This window comes from Mauremys mutica, chromosome 7 (genome assembly GCF_020497125.1).
Source record: "Mauremys mutica isolate MM-2020 ecotype Southern chromosome 7, ASM2049712v1, whole genome shotgun sequence".
Taxonomy (NCBI): Eukaryota; Metazoa; Chordata; order Testudines; family Geoemydidae; genus Mauremys; species Mauremys mutica.
Window position 1 is genome coordinate 106,100,539 of NC_059078.1, and position 27,948 is coordinate 106,128,486.

General features: G+C 41.9%; 1 long non-coding RNA gene across 1 annotated transcript; it reads left to right on the forward strand.

The window, feature by feature from the left end:
• Positions 1–2,366: 2,366 nt before the first annotated feature.
• On the forward strand, positions 2,367–4,042 carry LOC123375159. Its single transcript, XR_006581324.1, has 3 exons — positions 2,367–2,470; positions 2,711–2,888; positions 3,902–4,042. It is a non-coding gene; the product is annotated as an uncharacterized LOC123375159 (long non-coding RNA).
• Positions 4,043–27,948: the final 23,906 nt, after the last annotated feature.

Here is a 27,948-nt window from a genome sequence, read left to right on the forward strand (position 1 = left end):
TTTAAGTTATTGTCACTTGTGCTATATGTGGTGCACATCTCTAGATGAGGTAGCTGTTGATAATTAAAAATTAAATATTAGGATATGCAAGAAAACATTCACTGAGGAATCAATTTCTCTTCATGATAAAAACAAAGAAACCTTTTTAAAAATGATTAGTTAATACAACTTTGACTTTACAGCAAACATGTATCTTTACACCATTCACTCCAAGAAAAGCTATTTCAACAAATAAATCTTTAATAATAAACACAATATTCAAAACCAGAATGCAAATTATATTTAAGAATAACTTTGTATTAGAATTTGTATTAGTAATTCATTACATTCTTAATCTGAAAAATCCTGAAGTAGCACAACTACTTTAGAATTATCATTGATAATTACATTGAATTACTGAATTCCTTTGTGTGAATGGTATAGTAGACTTAGAGATAGGACTCTTTGTAAACCTCCTGAGTGTTTGCATGAAGTTTAATTCATTTTGTATCTCCTTTAGTTTGCAAATGTAGTGTTTCAGTATTCAAGTGCCACACATTGTATATGCCCAGCTCTGTTAAATTAATGGATTGCATATATATTGTCATCCAGTATATCCAATGTCTTGTAGTCACCAGTGAGGTCATCCAGGTACTATTAATTATTAAAATGTAGTGAGTGCTGACAGTGTGCTTAGCACTATATAGAGGCCTGTGTCACTTTAAGACCTCGTTCTATAACAGCCCATCATCTCCACTGGGAAGGAAATGCCACATGCAGAGTTATACAGTGAAGGTTGGTGGGGAGCAGGGAGTAGCTAGGGGTAGAAAGGAATAACTGAGGAACTACGATGAAGACAGGTAAAACCTCAGTCCTAACATTAGGATCTCATTTACCTTGCCCCGGGAGATGAGAGTTCCCTTGGCACATAAACATCAGGATGGTTGATTAATGAGATTAGTATCTAGGAATTTAATTACATTCTTTTTTAAAAGGTTGTTGCTTCTTTTACAAAAAATGTTTTAGCAAACAAGTTTGCTAAAGAACTTTTATTGGAAAATGTGGTCCTTGGGCTCCATCCTGCGCTACCCAGGAATACCCCCATCTTTTGTATCATCAGCTGATGACTCTAGTTCCCTGGGTAGTACATGTTCGGTAAATTTTTCAAGAGCTGATCATTAGCAATGTTTTGTATATTTTATTTTCTCATTCTCACTCTATACTGAGTTGTCAGTTTTAATTCATTGCCCTCTGGAATTTTAGGAAGGAAAACAATCACATTCCTTTAAAAAATAATGGGCGCATCTTGGCACTGATTTTATTAGATGTATGGTGAAGGTGAAGCTCTCTGATTCAATACAAATACATGTGAAACAAGACAACATGACCTGAACAGCACTGAGAACACACAGTTGTTATGAAGATAAGAAGCATGTTCTTTCTGTCACAGCAGGAATATTATGCAGACAAAAGAAAAGAAAGTTCTGATTTTTATATTGGTGTTATAGGCTCATTGTTTTTATTTATCTACATTTTAAGTATAACTGTTAATATTTTGGCCTGTGCAGTGAGAGTAAAGAATTTGAGCTGAGCAATTTGGAAGTTTTGCTGGCTCAAACTACAAAATGTAACTTTAATCCTGATTTATAGCCAAAAAAACCCCATCCTTAATCTTCTTACTTTAAGGCAGGAAAAGCAGATAAAGTAAAATATATATTATAGCACGATCACCAAGCCATTTAGCCTAAATCATTTTTATATTAGATCTCCACAATATGATTACATAAAATTAAAATGTTCAAACATGTTTCTTTTGTGTTGACACAACAATGATTCTGGCAAAAGAAAATCCCACATTAAAGCATAATAGTTGATTTTTTTAAAAATTCGTTTTAGTTCAGTATATATTTGCAACATTAAAATATGGGTATTGGCAATTCTCTACCTTATTTTGTATAAAAGTTATAATTAATTTTATTTTTAGCTCTAAGACTCTTGCTATGCTGTGTGTTATCAGTTTTATGATCTGCATTGAACCCCTGCACCTTCTTTCAGAGGTAAATCCTAGATAAAGGCGTTTTAGCCCTTCAGTTTAGTTCAGTCCAGTACAGTGAGTAAATACTGAAGTTCCCATTCTCCCCTGTACAGGATTAGCTCATATGTGTTTTGTTATATCCTTGGGGCAGCCGGTGTAGGAAGCAATCACTTGAGGCCAGAGAGCAGACAGCTAACCAAAACCTCCATTTTATTTACAGACACAGAGAGCTCACTCAGCCGGTTGAAACCGGCTGAGCTATCCCATAATAGTCTAACTCAGTTGCCATAGTAACAAAACCCATGACAACCAAATACACAACATGTTTCCTATTCATTTTTCCACCGGGCATGGAAGAGGAATGTCTCCTCATCTCAAATTCTATCAACTGCAGAAGTAAGACATCTGTAATCCATGGATCCCACAAGATGTGTGGATTTCAGGGATCTGCCACAGGTAAGGGATATCCCCACACTTGCCCCTTATCTCCATTGCTTACTGCTAGACCACATTGTCTCCTGATGACTACTGGAGAACATAACTCCTGTGGGAGCTATCCTTTGAAGTGCTCCAAGAAATCTAGCCACTCTCCAAAGCGCAGAGGTGGAAGCAGTGCAAATTAATGCAGCCTAAGTGTATTGATAAGGCTCTGTTAAATTCAGTCTCTCTATTAATTTGTGCTGTTTTCCTCTGAAGGCCCATGTGGGAGAGAATCTGAAGACGCTCAGACAGTTCCTCCACCCTGCCACCTCCAGAAATAGACTGCAAATCTCAGAGAATTCCTCCTTTCAGAGGGTGCAGATTCCTCTCTGTGCATGGACCCAGAGAGGAACATGGCGCTTTGAGGAGGATTTTTGAGGAGCGTGTTTCAAAGGTACAAATTGTGAATATGAAAAATCTCTCCCTTGGCCCCCAATGCATTGAGCAGGCTACACAGTAGAATGGCAAGCACATGACAAAATTTACCTTGAAGCAGGCTTCAGAAATACCAAATGCTTTAAAAGATGGAAAAATTTAAAACATGTCTTTTTAAAAATACTTTAATCAACCTGTTAAAAGTAATGTGTGTCCCTTTAGCATTTTTGCACAGCAAGTCATAGAACACATAACCTTGTATTGGATCTTAAATATTTAAAGCATTCTAACAGTGCAATGCAAATCCAATGTTATTACAGCTAATCCAAGTGCTTTTATCGATATAAAGAATCCAATTATGACATCCTTAAATGTGTTAGAAATTTAAAAGCAAACTAATGCTGCATGCAGACCACTTCTTGAATTTCCATTTGTAATCACAAATATGTTTGCTATTATATTCACTCATCATAAAGGCCAAGTATTTAAAAAATTGCTACAAACACACTGACGACTACAATATTTCTTAAGTAACATATGCAACAGCACAACATAGATGTTTCACTGGAAATGGCGCATAATAAATGATAGCATATTAATCTGGTTTTGTTTATCCTTTGAAAACACGTTTTCTTTTGACTAAAGAAGATGGATAGTCAAGATAAGATATTGGATAACTAAGCTTGGATATCATAGGACAAGGAAATATTTGACATCTTAGTGGTAATTTTTAATCAGAAGACCTGTACAAAAAAGAAACAAATACATAATAAAATGATTCCACAAGAGAAAAATGCACGTCTTCAGTTTCACCCATAACATTATAAATGGATTTTGTCAGCTTGCTGTCTTACAAGGCTCGTTGATAGTAAATTAAATTTGGTCAGTTTATAAAGGTATTGCTTTCATGTTTTTCTCATAAGATCTTACATTCCTCTGAGGTTTGGAATCACCTTGCTTCCCCTAGCTTGTCTTCTGTCTTCTATTCTTCATTACACAACAGATGACCTATCAGATATTCTTCTCCAACAGATTTCCCGTTGCCAACCATCAATGAGAATAAAGCCTGCAACCCTTTTTATCTTCATTCTGCTGCTGTTTCCATCTTTTTTTCTTTTTTCTTTTTTTCCTCCTCCTAAAGATCATTTGCCAGCATCGCTTTCTCAGTTTTACCCAGTGGAACAACCAGTGTCTTCTGAACTGACAATTCTGACTTTTTGCTTCTTGTGATTTTTCTAAAGCATGACAACTACTTGCATGAAGACACAGTAAACCTTTTCAGATAAGGGGATCTGTAAAAAGAAAGGTCTTTCAAGGAACAGTAGTTGTTACTGCAGGAGCTGAACGAAACAAGTCTCTTATGTATTAATTTAATTTGGTCATATCTTTTCCATGGCAAGAGTAATTAGAATCACGATCTGTTCTACAATACATGCAATTTTTTCACTTTTTTAAAAATTACTGACCATCTTACCTACAGAATTTAAATATATCCTTTCCTGACAACATACAACTGCAAATTTTACCATTCTTTGTCATATTTAATTTTGCACTGGATGATAAGTGTATTGTCATGTCACTCAGAGTTACAAGTAAAGGCAGCTTTCAAAGAAGCAATATTAATAAATAACATGATTTTTATTTACATCTTCCAAATTATTAAGTATTCTTCTTCACCTTGAAGTGTATTTATTAGTCTATGGGGAGTTTTAGGAAGCCAGAGACCGGTAAAGACAACTGTCTGTTGTTCTTTAATAACTATTCACAAAAAGGGGTGACAAAGAATCAGCAGCTTTTCCAAGCTGCCTGTCAGAAACAAGAACAGGATTTTAAACTACATAACCAATACATTCAATTGCTAGTCTAATCTAGAATGCATAAACATGTGCCATATTCATGCCAGCTGGAGTAGACAACAAGCAACTCAATGTATTAGTTATGTAGCTTAAAACACTACCCAGATAAATGTGCTGGGCCAGTATCCTAGAGGTTCAGAGAAAGCCACTGCATTATTGAGCTGGGACTCACCCATGGGCTGTTTCCACCACTATTTTCCTACCAGGAGATGTATCTGAATTAGAACAACACATGCAGCAAATCTGCCCCATGCCACTCACTTTTCAGATTGGTTTGGCCTTCTGTGGGTCCCCTGACAGGATTGCATCTGCACTCTCCCCCCAGGCCCACTTTTTGCCACTGGGGGGGTCTTACATCCTGGTTTACCCTCTCCACCTGTGTGGCTGTGTTTAGAATACCTGGGAGACCTAAAGCATCAGTCTGTGTCCAGTGCCCTCCGTAAGTAATCCCCTTTCAAGTCAATACTTCCAATTCCTGTTTCTTTTCTACCATGAAGAGCACTCAAATAATAATAAATACATTTTTAATAAAAAGCTTTAAGTTGTTTTGATTTGCCAAAACAGGGAGAGATGGACTAAGATAGATGTCAAGATGGGAGGAAGGGTATGCCCCACACTAGGACACACCACAAAAAGACAACTTCACATGTAATGGTTATATTCTTAAAAGACAGATGATGTTTGAGAGCAGATATCTACTGGCATAAGGTTCAAGGAGGAGGTCTAGAGTACAAACAGTTTAGGGCTTTAAAACCAAGATTGCTAACTAAAATCTATTTGTCAATGTGTAGCAGCAAATGTTGAGAATGCAGGGTGAGTGCTATATGATCATGGTGAGCATAGGTTCACTCACTTGGTTTTGATTAAATGACAAGAATAGCCATAAGCTGGATTAGGGGTAAAGGGGCCCAGGGGCAATTGAATGGAGGAGATGGGCAAAGAGAAAAGAGCTGTTTGACATTGTGATATTCACCATTAGCTAACAGAGAGAAAAAAGAGACTCTGACATGAAAGATGAAAACAACAGTGCCTGTGAACACTGAACAAAGAAACGTACCCAATAATTTTCTCTTTGGCCTGTTTGATGCACCAAAGTTCACACTTATCACCTGAAGCTGCTCAGACCAACACTACAGCAATAGAGCAACTCCACTCTTTTAACTGTCCTGACTTGGACACTAAATCATTGACCGGGTTTGACAATAAATGAATGGCCTTTTCTTTAGAAATAGTCAATGCAGTTCCCAAAATCGGTTCCTGACTCTGTTCTCACAAGCATTCTAGGGCAACAAAGAGTAATAGTTTATTTTTTCCAGTAAATACGGAGAATAAATGTATCCTAAAAGGGTTATAAAAATGTCTATTCTTAAACATCAAGGTGGACTAAAGCTGCAAAAAATTCCACACATTCATCTGAACTTTCAGATGATTCACCACATTTTCTACTTTTGATATGTTCAACTTCCATAAATATTCTACAAGATGAGTTTACAGGCAGGAAGCTTCACAGAAATAACAAAGTTAATATTCATAGATTGCTGCTTATCATAGATTATTAGGGTTGGAAGGGACTTCAAGAGATCATCTAGTCCAACCCCCTGCTCAAAGCAGGACCAATCCCCAAATGGCCCATTCAAGGATTGAACTCACAACCCTGGGTTTAGCAGGCCAATGCTTAAACCACTCGAGCTATCCCTCCCCTCCATTACATATTACAAAATGTTTCCAGAAAGCCAAGTGTGAATTTGTAAATGTGACTATTCACATTGGAATTCTGAATCTACGTGTTACACTAATCTCATCAGAGAACACAAGTATATCACATGATCTATGTGACCAATCATGTCAGCTTTAATAGCATAATGCACAGATATAATAGAATGATAAATATAAGCAGGAATTCTGAATTGCTAACAAATTATGGGCCAGCAGAACTACTGTGTTCCACATCATAATACAATATGTGCTAATTACTTATGCTAAACAATCTGTTCCACCTTGCATTTTGCTGTGATGCTGGGAGTTCCTTTCTCAGACCTGAAGAGGAGCTCAGTGTGGCTCAAAAGCTTGTCTTTCTCACCAACAGAAGTTGATCCAATAAAAACCCACCTGGTCTGTCTTTGGACAAGTCATGTAATCTCTCTGTTCCTCACCTGTAAAACTAGGATAATAAAACTTCCCTACCTCTCACCTTTCTCTGTCTTGTCTATTTAGATCAGGGGTTGGCAACCGGCGGCACACGTGCCAAAGGCAGCACGCAAGTTGATTTTTAGTGGCACTCTGCTGTCAGCTGGGATCCCAGCCACCGGCCCCACTCAGCCCGTTGCCGGTCTGGGGTTCAGTCCACCGCCCATGCTGCTGGTCTGGAGTTCCATCCGCCGGCCCCTGTAAATGTAAAATGCATTACTGGCACGTGAAACCTTAAATTAATGAAGACTTGGCACACCACTTCTCAAAGGCTGCCGACCCCTGATTTAGATTATAAACTGTTTAGGGCAGGAACATTCTTTTACTATGTATATGTACAGCACCTGGCACAATGTACAAGCTAACTCAGGCACTATATATTACAAATAAATAATGATAATTTCCTCTTCCCTATTTCAGGATTGAGGATTTTTCCCTCCAAAAGAAAACAAGAAAACAACAATTCTAAATTGAGACGCTTCAGAAGATATTCAATAATTCAAATAGAGGTTCCTTATAATCATATGTTTATATAGTTTAGCATTCATAATGGGAATTATGGGCCACTTACCCTATGCAATAGGTTTCTAAAACTTTATCTCCTACCCATGATAATAAATATTTTAACCAGACTAACCATTTCTCTGTACATAAACTGTGGACATAGGGCCTAATTTTCAACATTAGGCATGTGTAATACATGCATGCATTTGCACTTGCCTGAATTATGCACCAATAACTGGCTTCGTGCCTGCACATATAGGGTGCTTATCTAGGTGAGGCACATTCAAATGTAAGCATGCAATTCTGCAAGCCTTACAAAAATATAAAAACCCTAACAAGTCTTTAAAAGGTTTCAAAGCATAACCTTGCAAATTAAATGTTACTTTGTCTACACAGACACTTCAAGGCCTATAAAAGTCTGCTCTAATTTGGCATAGCCATAATCAAACTACATTAAAATGACTGCCATTGCTACGAGAGAAAGAGAGAGGAATGTTAAGCCTGGTAACTATTACTCTCTACTTTTTAATTACTTACAATGCTTATCTCACAGTTTTGAAACTTTAATCAATTAATGTTTATGAAGCACTTGGAGATCCTAGAATGAATAGCAAGTAGAATGGTACAAACAGAATGGAATGTAAGAGGAAAGTAATGATGTCAGTGCTCAAATACCCATTAAAGCCACATTTTTATTTTAATTCTTACTTTAAACTTCTCCATTTCTAGATAAAGAACGCTTGTGCCTTGTACTAATTCACCTTACTGCTGCACCACTTAAAACCATATGGCTGCAGCATAAGACACAATCACTTGCATATAGGACCTTTGTTCTGTTTAGTCATGTTAACCAAAGGTTGTGATCAACAATTAGCATTTTTCATTGATTCACTTCCACTGTTCATCTTACGGTCAAATATTCCCTTTCCACCAGAGAGTATTGCTTTGGCAGCTCTTTTCTGTTGATATAAACTTACACATCTACCTCCTTCTGGGTTAACAGATCCCCTATAAAAGTTTATTATTCAGATCATAGTGATTTGAAAACTTTGCTTTCAGATAACAGGATTACACAACATTTTTTCGTGCTGGTTGTTTTAAAATATGCCCCAAAATGCCTTAAGACAGAATTTAATTGTTCAGTAAATCAGTGAAAAGAGTCCTTCTCTCAAGAAAATTAAGGCTAAGTCTCCCATAGTCCCCTAGAAAAAAAATCAAAGAAAACACCTATTTACATCTTTGTGTTTAATTTCCCTTCAGTGGTGACTTCACTAACCTACCACTCCTTGGCTAAATCCCAACTCTTGTATTCCATCCTCATCCTCTTTGACCTCTAAGTCTTCTCTTGACACTGTTAATCACACCCTCTTAAAATCTTCTCCCCTATTGTCTTTCATGCTTCTGTCCTCACCTTGTTCTCCTTTAGCCCTCTTTTGCTGATCCTTCAGTATCTCTTATAGTGAATCTTCCCCCTCCACTCTCCCACATTCTGTGGTGGTCCCAGGTGTCCATCCATAGTCCCCTTTTCTCCAAGTGCTGTCATCTATTCATACAGATAGCTTTAATTTCCATTGTTACATAGATCTACATCTCCATTCCCAGCTTGTCTCTCTCCACCCAATACTGCATCTATGTCCGTCTCTCTGATATCTGTTCCTGGACATTCTGATGCCAATTTAAACTTGGCTTGGCCAGAACTCATCTCCTGATCTTTCTTCCCCAGCTTCCCTATTCCCAGCATTCATGGTCACTGCTGATAATACTACCATTCTGTAAGCTGGGTGGTCACTACTGATCCCGAATTAGTACCAGAATTTTGCCACTGATTCCTTCATAACATTTCTAAGATCCACCCCTTTTTATTCTGACCAGTTGATTACCCAGCTAACCACAAGAGACCTCCTTGAATCCATTTAAAATATGTTTGCTAAGATCACTTTTGTTGCCCATTGATGGTACCATACCCATCCCTTCTTTGAATGCTTCCACTGGCTCCCCTTTTCCGCCACATTAACTTCAAGCTTCTTGTTCTTGTTCTTCAAAACTCTTGTTGTTTCTGACTTGTCCCATCACTGTCTCTCTCATGCCATGGCCCTGCCCTTGCATCCCTCAGCAACGGTGCCAGCATTGATCACCTATTTGTCCATTTCTTACACAACTATCTCGGTACCTTTTTCCATGCTACCCTATGAGATGGAATTCCTCCCTTGTTCTATAGAACCTTCTCTGCTTTCAGAGTCTCCTCGAGACCAATGTCTGCTGTGATATCTGTAAGTAATCACCCAATTGATGGTGGCTAGGATGAGAGGAATAGGAGGATATTCAACACCTATTTTAGCTATTTGTATTTTTTTTTTTATAAAAAAGTAATTGCATCTATGTAACTAACCACATGCAAGAACTCCCCTGATATGAAAGATTCTAGTAATTCCAGAGATACAATTGAAATAGGAAATTCCACTGGGAACATTACTATTGCAGGTCTCATGTGAGGTCCACCTTGTCCCGTATCTTATCTGCAATAATGGCCAGAACCAGACATTTCAAAAGCAGATGTAAGAAATCCCATATCAGACAATTATAGAGTTACCCAACCTAAGAGTACATTTTCACCTAATCCCTATCAATTAGTTGTTGTTTTATATCCTGAAACATGAGGGTTTATATATATCCCTTCTAAAATATTTGTTTATGCTAATATGTGTTCTTGTTATCCATATAAATATATAAGCCTTTTATGAATCCTACTAAGATCTGAGCTTCAATTATATCTTATAGAAATGAGTTCCCCAGGTTATTGATGAGTGGTATAATTTTAAGTGCACTCATATAAAAATTATACATCTTTTAATCATATTCCCACCCTCCATATGTTGTTTGTCTTCTTAGAGGGTAAACTCTTTAAGGGTCAGAATTTGTATAGCACGTGACGCAGTGGAACCCAGATCCTGATTGGGGCCCTCCTGGAGTATTAAAATATAAGTATATAGTATCTCTCAACAAGCCATCTGACGATATTCATGACAATAAGCATTGATAGCTCATACTCCAGATTCACTACCTTTTATTTCTTTCTCAGCTTGAACTATTTGGCATATTGACCTGCATTTTTTCTTTCTCTCTCTCTTTCTTTCTCTTTCTTTCTTTCTGAATAATATATTTCACCAATATTTAAGGCTATACCACCTCCACTTGTGACCAAAGTCCTCATATACTACAGTGATGATCAGGGTATAGATATCCAGATTAAACAAATATATTTGATCAAATACCTGATACATCACCAATTTTCTTATGGGACTGAGATGGTAGATCTACAGCCCCAGCAACTAAGACTACAAGTCATAGGTTACGGAAGGGGAATTTTCACTTGTGGGAGACAAGAACATTGCCTCAAACATTTCTCATAAAACAAAACATTTATTCCCATTACACATCAGCATCTGTTTGAGCCTTTTTCTCACAAGTTGCATACCCCATGTGCTACTCACAGGCTAGTGAGAAGGGAAAAATACAAAATAAAAAGAGATTGAAATAATAGAAAAATAATTTTAGTGTCCTTAAATAGGAAGCAATGAGACAACAAAGGAGTGCCTTTAAAGGGAATTTCCACCAAAGGAAATTAATCGAAGGTTTTGGAAAATTAATCTCTGCAGTCCTTCGGTAATCCAGGTGTATTCAACAACTAGCTATATGTCAGTCATATTAGTAAACCAGCTTGAAATACTTGTGAAAACGCTTACTTAATTATTTCAGAAATCATAACTACTCTAATATCTCCCCAGTTTTAGGTTTCCTACATACTTGCTACAACAATTTTTAAAACATAATTATTGACTTACACTGCCAGAGTCCGTCATGTGGGGAAGCTACAAGATACTGTTTTCCTGATGCATCTCACACATGCCTTCTGGCTGTAGATGCTTTCAAGATCCCCCAAAGGCTTCTCCATCCTGTTAGAAAATAAGTGAGCATCTTGTTTCTGTGCAAGATGATGTTTTTTTCCATTTTTTTTTAAATTTAAGGTCTGGAACAAACTGAGTCATCGTCTTGAAATGGGAGGGAGGGCCAGGGAGAGAGATGGGACACCCTGATGTGCACCAGCTCCTGCAGCTGTTTGATGAGTGGTCTGCTAACATTATCATGGCTGAGCAATTCATTCACTCAGAGAACAGTGTTCAGAGTTCTTGAAACCCAGAAACTCCCACTCTACAACCACTGGGAATCTGAATGCATCTCACCAGTGATCCAGTGACGTGGGTCCACAGAAGGAAGTTCTTCCTGGGTGTTGCTGAAGCTACCCTCAGTTCAATTTGCAATGTAATATATACTGTTGTCACAATGTAACCTTCATTAAGAGTAGAGGTGGGTGAAAATTTTTGGCGAAAACTTTTTTATGGGGTGAAAAATGCAGATTCAGCAACACTAAAACATATTACGAATTAGTGCTGATTTACCCATTTTGTGTTTTAAAAAAATTCAAACAAGTTCATATGTTTCATATAAACATTTCATTTAGAAAACGTTTTTTTTTATTCAAAACAACTTTTAATGTCAAAGTTTCTTTTAAAAGCCAAAATGGTTAAAAAAAACTCAAAATTTAAACAAAATATTTAATTTTGGATCAAGTGAATCATTTTGTATAACCCAAAAATATTTCTCTTTTTGATTCACCAAGCAAAAAATCCTTTATTCATTCATTTCTTATTAGAAATGTCATCACTTCAATAAATGTCCCATTCCTCATGTATATCCTTCTCTTGTGCTCCTTTCTTCCTCACACTGATTTAACTTTTTGTGTTCCAGCCAACACTCTGCTTTCAGCATTTTAGTACTACAGAAAATGTCCGTTTTCTGGACCCATGTAAGATCACACAACAGTTACTGTGATCTTACTGTTCAGTGTTTCTACTTGTAAGAGTGGGAGACTTGTTCACACAAAAGTAATTAAAAATACAGAAAGAAAGCAGTCAGACAAGACAGCTGGAAAGGGGCACTCAGTATAATAATTAGAGGAGCAGCTGTTTTCAATATCCTAGAAAAATTATTCCGGGGCAGGGCGCAAGTGGATATTGAAAACAGATGCTCCTCTACTTAGTATACCGAGTGCTTATCTTATTGTATTGTTCAAAATATCAAACTGTTTCATTACTGCACAAAAAGGAGACTTTGATCTAGATAGAAAATAAGATAAAATGTTTCAATTTGTACTAAGTAGCAGCTGCCCTTAATGAGTCTAAAAATAAAAAATAGCATAATTTAACATATCTGACATTATAATGTCTTGTATATGACATAACTTGACATGATACTACTACTATTGACATGTCATGAAATAATTAAAAATAAAATATAAAAATGAAAAAAACTAGATCTGGAAACAAAAATTTTGTTTTGAAATGAAATTTCAATTTTCTTCTGAAAAGAATATTCCAAATGGAATTTTATTGGAATGTGTTTTGCAGAAAATTTCTAAATTATTTGTTCTTGTTCCAAATTGCACTAAAAACAAATTCTAAAGTGTCAAAATTTCCCACAAACCAGAAATTCCAAGTTTGGATCATAAGTAAATTGCAGCACTGTAAAGCGTAAGCTGTTGGGCCCTGAGCCAGATTTCCATTCACGTCTTTTGCAATTTTGCCAACTCTCACTATTTTGTGTGAGTCTCACAATATTTGATGTTTTTCCTAAGGCCCCAGTCTGTGGAGTCATAAGTGACTCACATAAAAAAATAGAAGTTTCTAACACACATGGATGGGGAGAAAAGTTCTAAAATGTGATGAAAGGGAACCAGAAAGCAAATACAAAGAACCCAAATGTACTTTCTTTTTTAAAATCTCATGATGTGTTAAACCAATCTCATGATTTTGTCAGCATGATTTCAGAATCACTTGGGGTTAGCAATACTGCTTATGTACTATGAGACATCCCCTCTCAGGGAATGCAATGAATTCCAATCTGAACAAGCAGCTAAGTTGAACAGAGGGCCCAAGAGAGCTAAGACTCAGCAACATAAGGAAGAGGGTGAAAATCTGCTAGAAGATAGTGATAAACAAGAAGGGGGAAAGGAATAGAGACATGTAAAGGAGATGAAGTCCAGGATTCAATTTAACAGAAGAGGAATTGATTGGGTTAGGAGAAAGAATGAGGAAAAACAGAAAAAGAAGGGAAAAATGAAATTAGGGGAGTTCAGATAGTTTGAGTAAGCAACTATGTGAACTGCCGAAGTTTATCTAGATTAAATTTCTAAACTTTTTGAGATGCCCATCAATCATTCCCCTCCCTAGACCCCCAGAATTCCTATATATGCTTTCAGCTCCTGGCCTCCAGCCAACGTACACACTGATGTGCTCCAAAAGGTTTTTCAATCATAGGGAGCTCAGAATTTTAAGTCCACTTCAGTTCTGTTACTAGAAACACACACAGGAACACTAGGGAGATGTAGATGGGAGCACAACAGATAGTGTAGAAATGAAGAGGTGTGCAGGAGGAAAAGCAAGAGGCAACAACTGAACCAAAATATGTTCTCCAGTCCAACCCTCTAAAGTATTCTGGGATCATTTGTATGAAATACTCTATATAAGAAAAAAGTCGTACGTGTATAGTCTGATGTCAAAATAATGCCCCCAGTCAATCCCATTTCTTAATGCAGCACATTATTCTCTTTGATTAACATGTTTTCTAAAGTAAGCAAACAAATACAAATAAAAGTAAATCATTGTGCTCGCTCTCTTTCTTCAAAAGTAGTCATGGCTTTGTGTAAATTTCTCGCTAGCCTGGATTTTTTTTATACCCACCTAATTTCAGTTTCTCTGCTGACCATGGGCTTCATTGACTTCAAGGGTTTTTTGGACCAGGCCTCATTTGAATAAATATCTCCACAATGGCATCATTATTCATTGTGACCTTAGTATCACAAAAGTAGAACTTCCACAGAACTGCTACAGAAAACCTTCAGTCCTATAGTTCCTTCTGACATTGATTTGAAATGAATCAATTTTCCTAATAAATGTACTAGACAAGTTCTCAGTTAGAATAGTTTATACTGATTAGCTTCTCCTTTTCAATAAAACAGGTGCCAGTAAAACCACCAGGATCATAGTTTTCCAAATACCGATGGTAGTTGTTTGTTTGGAAGGAAAGACAGCTATCTTTTCGTAACTGGTGTTCTTTGAGATGTGTTGCTCATGTCTATTCCACAGTAGGTGTGCGTGCTCACCACATGCATCAGTGCCGGAAGTTTTTCCCCTAGCAGTACCCGTCAGGGGGGTAGTGTCCCCTGCGACCCCTGGAGTAGCACCTCCCTGGCGCGGTATAAGGGGAGCTGCATGCCCCCTCCCACCCTCAGTTCCTTCTTGCCAGACAATTCCGGCAGAGGGGAAGGAGGGCGGAATGTGGAATGAGCAACACATCTTGAAGAACGCTAGTTATGAAAAGGTAACTATTTTCTTCTTCGAGTGATTGCTCATGTGTATTCCACAATAGGTGATTCCAAGCTATACCTTCCTGAGGTGGGTAAGAGTTCACAAGTTCTCAGGATGGAGTACCTGCCCCGCTGAATCCTGCGTCATCCCTGGTTTGGGAGACTATCGCGTAGTGTGAGGTGAACGTGTGAACCAAAGACCACATGGCGGCCCTACAAATGTCCTGTATAGGGACGTGGGCCACGAAAGCAGCCAACGAGGCCTGCGCCCAAGTCTAGTGCGCCCTCCCAATGGGAGGCAGGGGAACACCCGACAGCTCATAACAGAAATGGATGCACGAAGTGATCCAGTTGGAAAACCGCTGAGTGGAAATCGGCTGGCCACACGCATGCTCAGCTGAGGCGATGAACAGTTGCATGGACTTTCTGAATGGCTTGGTCCACTCGAGGTAGAAAGCCAGAACCCGCCTCACATCGAGCTTGTGGAGACGGCGCTCCTCACTAGTCATGTGAGGCTTGGGGCAGAGGATTAGTAGAAAAATGTCCTGACCCATGTGGTAAGCAGAGACCACCTTTGAGAGGAACGCAGGGTGTGGGTGGTTCTAGACTTTGTCCTTATGAAAGATCATATATGGCGGCTCAGAGGTCAGGGCCCTGAGCTCCGAGACCCGCCTGGCCGACGTAATAGCAACCAGGAAGGCCACCTTCCATGAGAGGTAAGACCAGGAACACATGGCTAACGGTTCAAACAGGGGCCTCGTAAGACGAGCCAGCACCACATTCAGGTCCCATTGTGGGACCAGGGGCTTAGAATATGGGTAAAGCCAGTCCAAACCCTTACGGAACTGGCCGGTCATAGCATGGGAGAACACAGTGTGTCCTTGCACCTGACTGAGGAGGGCGCCAGGCCCTGGGCCCTCAGGTGGAGGAGGTAATCAAAGATAAGCTGCATCGGGGCGGCTGTTGGGGACACACCTTGGCCTGCTGCGCACCTAGAAAACCGATACCACTTCGTGATGTAGGGGCGGCGAATGGAGGGCCGTCTACTTTCGAGGAGGACGCGCTGAATCTGTTCTTAGCATGTCCTTTCCTTGCCACCTAGCCACTGAGCAGCCACGCTGTGAGGTGAAGAGCTGCCAGGTTGGGGTGGAAGAGGCGGCCCTGGAACTGAGAGAGCAAGTCCAGGCGGAGCGGCAACAGCCACGGCGGAGCCACCACCAGGCCCAAGAAGGTCCCATACCAGTGCTGCCTGGGCCACGCCAGGGCAATGAGGATGACCCTGGCTTTGTCCGTCTATTTTCTCCAGGACCCTGCTGATCAGAGGGAATGCGGGAAAGGCATAGAGAAGCTGGCCTGACCAGGATAGGATAAAGGCATCAGAGATAGCGCCCTTCCATAGGCACCCCTGTAGCAGAACCGAGGGCATCGTCGGTTCTGCCAGGTCGCAAATAGGTCCACCTGGGGAGTTCCCCACCTTCGGAAGAGCTGGTGGGCCACTTCCGGGTGTAGAGACTATTCGTGCTAAGAGGAAAAGTCTCTACTCAAGCGATCCACCCTCAAGTTCTGAGCACCCAGCAGGTGAAAGGCTTTTAGGTGGATGTCATGGGATATACAGAAGTCCCACAGACTGAGGGCTTCCTGGCAGAGGATTGGGCCCTGACTTGCCTGTTGATATAGAACACTGAGGCCGTGTTGTCCGTGAGGACCCTGACTACCTTGCCCTTCAAGTGCGAGCAGAAGGCCAGTCGCACCTCCCTGAGTTCCTTGACATTTATATGAAGGGTCAGGTCTTGCAGAGACCACAGGCCTTGGGTCTGAAAATTCACCACATGGGTCCCCCAGCCCAGGTCCGATGAATCGGACACCAGCTCCAATGATGGGGCCCTGCCCCTGAATGGGACCCCTTGGAGCATGTTGCTTGGGGCAGACCACCGCCGCAGGGAGGTGATCACCGAGTTCAGCACGGTGAAGACCTTGTCCATTCTGTCCATAGCCTGGGAGAACTTCGAGACCAGTCAGAGCTGGGGGGCCTCATCCTGAGTCTGGTGTGGCGGACCACATACGTTCACACTGACATGTGACCTAGCAGCTGCAGGAAAGCCCTGGCTGTCATCACTGGGAACCTTGCAATCAAGTCAATGAGCCCTTTCAGGGTCTCGAACCTGTCTGGGCGGGAGAGAGGCCATGGCCGACTTTGCATGCAGGAGCGCCCCAATAAACTCTATGCGTTGGACTGGGACGAACGTGGACTTGGTGTTGTTTACCAGCAGGTGTGGGGCGGTGCATGTGGACAGGAGGAGTGCCACATGATCCCTCACCTGCGATCGGGAGGTGCCCTTTTGCCAGCCAGTCATCCAGATAGGGGAATATCTGGACCCCCTGGTGCCTGAGGCAGGCCGCTACCACCCACATGCACTTCGTAAAGACCTTGGGGGCAGTGGACAGACCAAATGGAAGGACTGTGAATTGGCAGTGATTCTGTCCCACCACAAAACAGAGGAAGCGCCTGTGCCCTTCAAATATGTGGATGTGGAAGTACATGTCTTGTAGATCGAGGGCAGCGTACCAGTCTCTGGGATCCAGGGAGGGGATGATGGAGGCCAGGGAAACCATGTGGAACTTGAGTTTCACCATGTGCTGGTTCAGGCCTCACAGGTCCATGATGGGCCTGAGCCCCTGTTTGGCCTTCAGGATAGGGAAATACCAGGAGTAATACCCCTTGCCCAGGAAATCCTTGGGCACCGCCTCTATCGCTCCTACTTCCAGGAGCCGCTCGACCTCCTGCTCAAGCAGAGCCTTGTGCGATGGATCCCCCAAGAGGGATGGGGGCGGGGGGTGGTTGGGTGGGGAGGAGGTAAACTGAAGTGTGTAACCTTGTTGAGAACCCATCGGTCCGAGGTAAGCTGTGACCATTCCGGGAGGAAAGCACACAACTGATTGGGAAAAGGGAGCTTTATTGGGAGTGGATCCCTGCTGAGAACTGGTGGGGTACCCCCGAGCATCCCGACAAAAATGCTTTTTACCCACCTGCTTGCCTTAGAGGACCCAGGCTGGGGGGCAGGCCGAGACTGCCTTTGCGGGCATTTTCTATAGTCTCGTTGCTTCTTATGGGCCACCTCATACTTCGGGAGGGTGGCCTGGGCAGGACCCTGCTGCAGCTTGAACTTGGGTTTTGCCGGAACAGGGACATAGAGGCCCAAGCTCTGGAGGGTCATGCGGGAGTCTTTCATGCCATGCAGCCTTGTGTCTGTTTCCTTAGCAAACAGAGCCTTCCCGTCGAAAAGGAGATCCTGCATTGACAACTGCACTTCACTGGATAGCCCAGAAAGCAGGAGCCATGATGCCCGTCTCATGGACACCGCCGAGGCCATGGACCGTGCGGCTGTGTCTGCTGCATATGAAGCGGCCTGCAGGGATGCCCTTGCGGCTGCTGCCCCTTCCTCCACAAGTGCCTTAAACTCCTTTTTATCGTGCTCCCGGAGGGAGTCCTCAAACTTGCAGAGGGATCCCCAGAGATTAAACTTGTAGCGACCCAGGAGAGCCTGATGATTTGCTACTCTTAGCTGGAAGCTTGATGATGAATAAACTTTTATCCCGAAAGTATCCAGCCTCCAAAAGTCTTTGTTCTTAAGGGTTGAGGTTGGCTGCCCCGTCGTTCCCTGTGGTTGACCGACTCGACTACTAAGGAGTTGGGCACCAGTTGGGTATACAAATACTCGTGCCCCTTATTGGGTACAAAGTACTTGTGTTCCGCCTTCTTAGAAATGGGAGCCAACGAGGCTGGTGTTTGCCACAAGGCATTTGAAATTCTTGCCACCCCTTCATGGAGCGGCAGGCCACCTTGCCCAGACCCAAGGGGGACAGAACATTGAACAGGGAGTCTGAGGGCTCCTCCATCTCCTCTGCCTGGAGGTGGAGGCTCACTGCCACCCTTTTTAAGAGGTCTTGGTAGGTCTGGTAGTCCTCCTCCGGGATGGAGGGGGGCGGGGCCGTAATCAGCACCTCCAGACGGGGCAAGGAGGCCGGTGCAATGCTCTGGGTGTTGGCCAGCACTAGAGAATCCACCACCTGGTCAGACTCCAGTCACGGTGTTGAGGGCACAGGTCCCACCAACTCCTTTCTTGGCGGTCTAGGGATGGAGGCCGACAGTGCTTCCGACATCCCAGCCACCGAGCGAGTCCCTACCGGGGGCTTCACTGGAGGCCACAGTGCCCGCTGGTACCACTGGGTCGGCCATGTGCACTTGCTGGGGCACCGGCGGGGCTGGCTGTTCGGGCTGGCTAGCCTGGCCTGTAGATGGGCAGCTTTAGCCTGGCCTGTAGATGGGCAGAGGTCAGGCTAGTGTACGACCCGTTGCTGCCTCTGGACCGGGAGTAGCAACAGTGCCGGGATCTACATCGGCCACGGGACCGCAATCTTGAGGTGGAGGAATGGCACCGACGGTAGTAGCTGCTCTGCGAACGTCCTCAACGGGCGGATCCGCGACGGTGAGATGCCAGCAATCGATGTCCAGGGCTACAGTGCCTTGGTGGAGACTTGGAGCAGGAGTCCGAGCGGGAACAGCGTCGACGGTTGTGCCACGACCGACTGTGGTACCTCCTTCGAGATGAGGACAGTTGGCAATGTCTGCCATGGTCCTGTCGATATTTGCTCCGCGAAGACGAGCGGTGCTGGGAGTCCTGGTTGGACGGTACCCATCCAGACAGTCTGGCCGATGTCAAGGGTGATCCACATGGACTGAGCCATGAACGGTCGCTGGGCAGTGAGTGGTGTCGGGAATGTTCCCTCGACCAGTACCGGGCCAGTGGCGACCCCAGCGGCGGCTTGTCCCTGGATCGTAGGGCCGACATCAGCCGAGCTGCAGGCACCAGCATGGACATGACATCCCTGGAGGGCTTTGGGCAGAAATGGCATCCGGACATCCAGAGAGGCCTACTCCGAAGGGGCCGGGTTACTCCGTTCAACGTGAGTCGGAGGCCTATGGCCCGGTGGGGATCGAGGGCTACCTGACATGGGCCTAGCCTCTGTCCCAGACTTTGAAAAAAGGGAGTCTTTCCTGTCCTCTTGGCATGCCCCGTGGAAGGGGAGCGGTGCTGACTGGTCGATGGTACTGGAGGGTCTCTGCGTACCGATGCCGTGGTGCTGGGTACCAGTTTGGAGTGGCATGCCGGGGTCGGAGCCAGCGCCGACTCCATCACGATAGCCCGGAGCCTAATGTCCCTTCTTTTTTGGTCCAGGGCTTGAACAACTTGCAGATCTTGCACTTTTTGCTGATACGGGTTTCTCCCAAGCAGTGCAGACAGTCTACGTGTGGGTCACTGCTTGGCATAGAACGCCTACAAGAGCCACACGACTTAAATCCCAGGGCATGCCCCGTCCCGGGCTCACTAACTAACTAAACTAACTGAAATAGGTAACTGACTACAGGTACTAATGAATGAACTTACAGTTCTGGGGACAAGATGCAGCAAAGCTGGAGCTGAGCAGTTCCGACGCACCTTCACTGGCGGCAAGAAGGAACTGAGGGTGGAGGGAGCGCGCAGCTCCTCTTATACCGTGCCAGACAGGCACCACTCCAGGGGCTGCAGGGGGCGCTTCCCCCCTAAGGGGACTGCTAGGGGAAAAACTTCTGGCACCAGTGCACGTGGCGAGCATGCACACCTATTGTGGAATACACATGAGCAATCATTCGAAGAAGAACCTGAATGTCACAGTCCTCCCTTTTGTTTTGTTAGTCATAATATTTATCTCCACTTCCCACATCATATTTTTGGTATGTTAGATACCAAGTGTGACACTGAACACCATATTCTTCATAGTGATATTATTATGATATAATTATAGCATAATTATGATGCATTTTATGCAAGATGGGTCATGTGAGGTGTCAGTGGAAAAGTTACAATTTGCTGAAATATTATCCTATTTGTACACATGTATCATTTTTGTATCTAAAATTAGGAATATTGACTATGTATCTGTATTTCAATCATACTTACTCTGGGTGACACACACAACTAGCCTTTCCAGTACAACAATGAAGAAGCCAGACAGTGCTGATGGCCCATCAGCAAAGACAATGGACCCTGGAAGAACTTAACCTTCCTGTGAACATTCCAGACAGCCTGTAAGTAAAGTCTGCTAGGTATGCAAGGTCATGTGACCAGACCACATGTCTCTGGACTCCATCTTGGGATGTCGGTATTTTTCCACAAACTGGTCTGGGAACCAAGTTTTGAAACAAAGGGCTCCCACCATATGCTACAGCTACATAAGGCAGGGAGTGACATCATGTGTAGTTCTTCACTCCTCACACAAGAAGATTCTTGGAAACACCTGAGGAACAAAGACTGAACTGGGGGAAATGCTGAACCCAGGCTGAAGGGATTTCTAGCCTGTGTATGAAACACCTGGGGATTCCAAGCTGCAGAGCAAGTGTAGCTTGTGCCTTAAGAATGTGCAGCCTGCTTGTACCATCTCTCAGGGTGAGAAACTGCTAATTCATATTCAATCTATCTAGCATATTAAGTTTAGTTTGCATTTTTTTTATTTGCTAAGTAATCTGCTTTGAGCTGTTTGCTATCACTTATAATCACTTAAAATCTATCTATCGTCAGGGACGAATTCTATGAGCTTATGCTGCACAGCTCCCTGTGCAGATCTAAACGGTATAATTTTGGGTTTATGCTTCAGAGGGAGTGTGTTCCTGGGGAGCTGAGAGTTACCTTGGCTTTAGCCGTTCGTGCAGTGGCTGATCAGAGAGCCTGCATGTAACTGCAGCTGGTGTGTCCCTACCTATATGTATGCTGGTGAAAGTGTAAGACCGGGAGCTTGTCTACAGCTTGTCACAGCGACACAGTGTGAGAGGGAGCCCAGGCTAGTGGGTCAGAGGACTCAGTGGTACCCCAGTTCCAAGTGACACCCCGGGAGGAACCCATCACACCAGACCCTGTAAAATAATTTTGGAAACATTTTCTAAGGGCCTACTATTAAATTTTGCTATTGTATTAATAACCACAAGCATGTAATAAAATATTCATGGTTCCCTGAACATATTAGTGAGGGAATCTTGTTTGAGACAATCCTTTAATTCTGTTTTCTGATGCATTTACCAGAACCAACTGTATTGCAGACAGTCTAACTGAGATTTGGCAGCACACTGTACAGATAAAGGGAAGTTTGAGAGTAGGCAGAGGCTCTCCGGCCCCAGGCCAACGGGCACTTACTTAGCATGTCTCACAGGTGACTCACTCAGTCTTCCTGCATAGATATTGCCAACATTGCTGCCTCAGCATCGCCACTAGCTGATCCATGGAGTTATACTGTCATCATTTCCAAAAGAAGCCACTTGTGTGCTGTTAAGAACTGCAGTAAAGTACCACATTGACAGCAGTGATTCAGAGAAAATGGAAGAACCATTCTGGAATGCTTACATACTGTACAGTATGTCTAGTGTCTGACTCCCAGCAAAAGGCAGTGAAGAACTGCCCAAATTCAAGAGAAGGGTAGTAGAGGCCCAGAAGAAAGAAAATTTTCTTTTGGGAAATGGGTGGGGAGGTGAGGAAAATGTATCCTTTCTGCACAGCCTGTTATTCTATATTGAAAGCAATGACTGATGGCCCAGGAGTAAGTTGGATAGCAGCAACAATACTGACAATGGGATCTGAATAAAAGACAAACACTTGCTAACTAAAGCAACTCAGCAAAGAAATAAAATCTTAGAGAAATCACTGATTAAAAGTTGACTACTATGACAACAAAAGTAAAGAAACTCAGAACTGATGAGAATATACAGAATCCCTTGAAAAAAGCAACAAAGAGTCCTGTGGCACCTTATAGACTAACAGAAGTATTGAAGCATAAGCTTTCGTGGGTGAATACCCACTTCGTCAGACGTCTGAAGAAGTGGGTATTCACCCACAAAAGCTTATGCTCCAATACTTCTGTTAGTCTATAAAGTGTCACAGGACTCTGTCGCTTTTTACAGATCCAGACTAACACGGCTACCCCTCTGATACAGAATCCCTTGGTTATTTCTAGTGATTATATTTTCCTTAAATTTCTAGATATGCATGGCTAAATTCACCCTTGGTTTAAGCAAATGTAACTCACTTATCTATAATTTGGTCCATAATATGTAAATTTTGTTGCCAAAAAGTTTGCTCCTAGTCTATTAGCAGGAATCAAGACAAAAATGATTTTCTGATTTGCATATTGGGTTGGTTATTTTTTATTTTTCAATGATCATCTAATACCTGAAGTACAATAATCCCTTTATATTATTGTTTATGGTAATGTTATCATTGTTTTTAAAATCAAATATAAGGCACAGATACAGGACAATGTTCATCTCCAAACCACTTCACTTTTTTCTAATAATCATTAGGAAAATCGTAAGTTATCCTTTACATGCATTACAATCCTTAATTCAAATTATACAAATTAGAGACCAGCACAAACACTCCCAAATCCTGGAAAAGACTCAGGATCCCAAAATTTGCAGGTCAGTCCCAATGCTATTACAAATAAATGTGTGCTTCAAATAGCTATTAAAATAAAAACAAGCAACAATCAGGTAGCTTGGAACGAAAATAGGTTTGGAGTAAAATTTGGGGCTAATTCAATTCCCCGTGACTTCTCTGGGAATGTTTTCACTGCCTTCAAAGGTTGCCATGTATCACATTTGCAAGCTGAATCTGCCCTTTATGACTAGGTGGGTGTATGTTACCCTCAACTGTCCTTTAGTAAGTGGCATCTTCAAGTAACTCAAGAACTTAGTCATTTTTGATGCAGATCAGGGATTCCTATAAATTAATGCTAAATTGTTAGAATCTTCTGAATAGTCAGTGAGCAGTCTGAATAGTCTTGAAAAATCAGAGCTGTCACAAATCTTAGGCTGTTATATTTTAATTTCCTTTTCTCTATATCTTTCTAGCATCATGAACTTTGGGGGGTACATGAAAAGCCTTTCTAAATACTAACAGCCTGTGTTGAAACAGGTGTGTGATAAAAGTGGTACTTTTAAACTTACAGAGATATCTAGTTAGAATGTGGCTACATGACAGAACCAGGTTGAAGGGACACACACAAAAAAAAAAAGCCCAAGAATTTAAAAAACTTTGCTCATATATATTCTTCAAGTGGTGTTTAATACTGCTTCTTTTGTTTGTTTTGACAATGGATCTTATCTTTTGGTAAGGGCTGTGTTCAGGACTATTATTACCCTATATAAAAGCCTCATAGTCTTTCTTTCCACTTGTTCAGCACACCAGAGTGGCATAGCAAATTTAATCGAAGAACGCAGCTCCAGGGAGAGCCTTTTGAGACTCTCCCCTTTTCCATAATACTGTTATCTCCCTTTCCTTGTGTTGGGGATGCATAAAAATCACAAAAAAGTCATTCTGAGTATATTCTTCCTGATAATTATTGTCAGACTCTGAGATAAGTACCCTACGTGATGTAATGTGTGTTAGAACTGGCTCTCTGAATGCAAATCCTGCAACACTTATAGGCCCAAACAATGGTAGCCTGAAACACTAGGGCCTGGTATTTTGCCACAGACAAGAGAGAGCTTTGATTTTTTGTGTTTTGATAAGGCACAATCTGGGTGCCTTTATCTCAGCTGTTATATTTAAAGATGACATTCTAGCCTTGCAGCCTTGCCTATTGTTTTGACCCTGATTATCTCCAAATGTTGTTGTTTAGTCAAACTCACCAGCTTAATGAAAGGCCTGCTCCCAATTTAAGGAGAATTATTTAAATGCAGAGTATCCTATACACTATGGTTTCGAAAAGAACTAGGTGGTTAATCAAAAGTTAATTGTATAATTCTCATGCAGATTAGGGCCTCTTGCAAATGAATCCCAGTTTGTGATTATTAAAAAAAGGGAAAGTGCTAGAGTAATGCACTAGGGTCTTCAGTCTGGTAAACAATCAGCTAAGGTTTAATTTGTGGTAAACAAAGTGATGATACACTAGGGGTCTCCAAAGGAGACAAAAAGGTGAAAATAAATTAAAAAACAACATACAGATATGATCTTTTTGTTTTTAGGCATCTTTCAAAAACATAAGCTAAATGAATAAAAATAATCCATTAATATTTACATGCAGCATCCCAGCAATATGCAAATAATAGCCATCCTATAATTATACCCCAACCCTAGGACAGGGATCTTGATCACTGAATTTTGCCACCATCTCTGATAAACACCTATGCCAGTGCTCACTTATAATCGAAGGCTAAAATGAACGGTTTGATTAATGCACAAAATGTTTTTCTATAGGGCAACAAACAGCTTTGGCTGCATTAAGCAGCAGTGATATGCTATGCCTATGCGTTTTAAACGTACCAGTGAACACAAAGAGAAGAAACATTTGGGTCTCTTTTCTGCAACAAAATTAATCAGCTAGAAAAGGAAATGCTAAGGCTGATTTTTATATCATCTTTACCAAAGTGATGAGATTCGTGCCAACCAAATGATTTTCCAATAGTTAAAGCTATTCATCATCAAAAGTAAAAACAAGTATAGATGTTCTGGGAGCTCAGACGTTTTAGAAAACTCCTACTTTGGTGCTTTTATTAAACTTAATAGCAACAACAAACAGTAAGCTGTCAGCCTCTTAGAAACCACAGTGATAGTGTTATGTATGTATTCTGTGGTAACAATGTGTTTGGCCCTGTACAAAACAGGAAACAGAGATATTCCCTGACCAAACAGAGATTACAGTCTAAACTCTAAATCCTACACTGACAATCAGGCAGGCTGACCCCTGCATCCATGCAGATCCCCAGTGAAGTCAGCAGGGTTCTGTGCCAGTGCAGAAGTCTCCCTGCAATGTTCAGTGCAGGATTGGGACCTAAAAGACGGCGGTATTCCCAGTACTAAGCATCTAAAAATGAGGCAGCCCTCCTTCCCAAAAACCCCACACAACACTGAATAATTTTAAAAAAAAAATCTCATTATTTTAAAGCCATTTGGGGTTCTTTTTATTTGCTTGAGGGCACATGGAACACTATTTCAAGTTTTTCCATGAAACCATGTGAGCTAGAAAATGAAAGCTAAGAGTCTCAGATAAATCACATAACTCCAGAAGTTGAGGCTTTCAGATAACACCAGTTACCACAGGTGCTGCTAGCAACCCGGCTTGAAATAACAACAACAACTCAAATACATGGTTTCTGCCTTCAGCATTCCCACTATGAAAACTGTTCCACCACCAGTTACTGTTAGAGTTGGTCACACTGAGTCACATCAAAGATAAGCACGGGAATCCAGAAGAGGGAGTAAAAGAGAGTTTCTATATTACTAGTAGTATAGATATACCTCTTGTAGGCATCATGGAAGAAGTGGATTTTTAGGAAGGGTATGAATTAGGAGAGGGTGGTGGCATGGTGAACCAAGACAGGAGAGCAGGGGTGGCTCCAGGCCCCAGCACGCCAAGTGCTTGGGGCGGCATGCCCGGGGAGGTCCACCGGAGCCGCGGGACCGGCGACCAGCAGAGCGCCTCCCGTGGCATGCCGCCGTGCTTGGGGCGGCAAAATGTCTAGAGCCGCCCCTGCAGGAGAGTATTCATGGCCTGATCCAGTTCCCATGTAAAGCCATGTCAGAACGTCCATTGATTTCAGTAAATTTCAATCAGTGCAGGAAATGTACTATGGAAAAAAGTGCAGAGATGGAGTGGGAGAAGAGAGCAAACATTCTGTGGCTGGAAATTAGGAATACCCTTTCCCTGAAAATGTGGAACCCAGTGTATTTTTGGAGGCTCAGAAATTAAATTAGGGTAATATTCTGCAGTGCTTCAGAGTTCAATAGGAATCACCACGTTCTTTACTTTTATTTCTAAAAGACTGTACTTGTTTAAGAGAAAGCAGTCTCTGGAAATATTCAAGCTCTTGTATCTGTCTAACTCCCTTCATTTAGATGCTTGAGGGGATGATATTAATTTGCAATTAGAGGCACACGTTTACTTGCTAGTAAACAGCAATGTTATGGAAAAAATCACTTAAGTATTATGAAATTTGAATTTGAAGATTTCGAGGGGCTTTTACTGTATTATTTCCACAATGAATTTTTTCTTAAAGGAAAGTAGTAAATGAAAGTTGCAGCACAAGTATAAACCCAGGAACTGTGCAGCACCTACTGAATTAACTGACATTAAAAACCAAATGCGCTCAGTACAGCATAAGGGAAAAAACTTTCAGAGAGCTGAAGTCTAACTATAAACATTGTATTTTCCAAGCCCTAGTAACCCATGCTCATAGATAAATTGTATGTTCACATCAAATGAACTAAAAATAAGTATATCTGTAGTAGAAATCTTCACACATGCATCTCCGTTCATGGAAACTATTCCACAGTGTGCATTAGCAACCACATAATGCAAGTAATTTGCTACCATTTGATTCTGTTTTGCCACAGGTTACTAGGGACTGAAGCAAATGACAGGCCCAGTAAAAAGCAGAAAACATTGAATGCCTTGTGGCAAGAGGGACTATATTATACCCACTACTCAGGTGGGCAAGCAATGAGGAGTAGCCTAAGGTAGTGCAGCATGTCAGCAAGAGAAAGCAACAGCTGTAGGATACTTGCAGGCCAGAGAATTAATCTGAAATGACTGCTGGGTGTCAGATCAAGTAGAGTAGCAAAATAAACACAGATGGCAATGCATCTTTGTTGCACCCATTGCAGGCTTCTCAACCAACACCGAAGCTTCTGACTTGTCAGCTAAATTCACTCAAGGAAGTTTCTCAGATTCTCTTTGCAGCAACTCACCATGACATGCCATCTAGTGACCTACCACAGAATTGCAACCTATATATTAACAATGTTTATGTTAGATCAAACAAAATGCCTGACCCAGAAATGTAAAGCTTCAGCTTTTGATAAACGGATTAGTAATATACAAGCCACTTTTATAAACTGCTTGCATTGCTTCTGTAAAGCAGCTGCTGCTGAGTGTAGAGCTGACTATTAACTATACATTTTAACAATAGGGGAAAGCCAGAAGAGCTATGGGCTTGAAACAGTGTTGTACAAGGTGCAGCTAAAGATCTCCATAGTTTTAACTGGTAGCACTTTCACAGATATGCAATCAGACCGTCCCAGCAA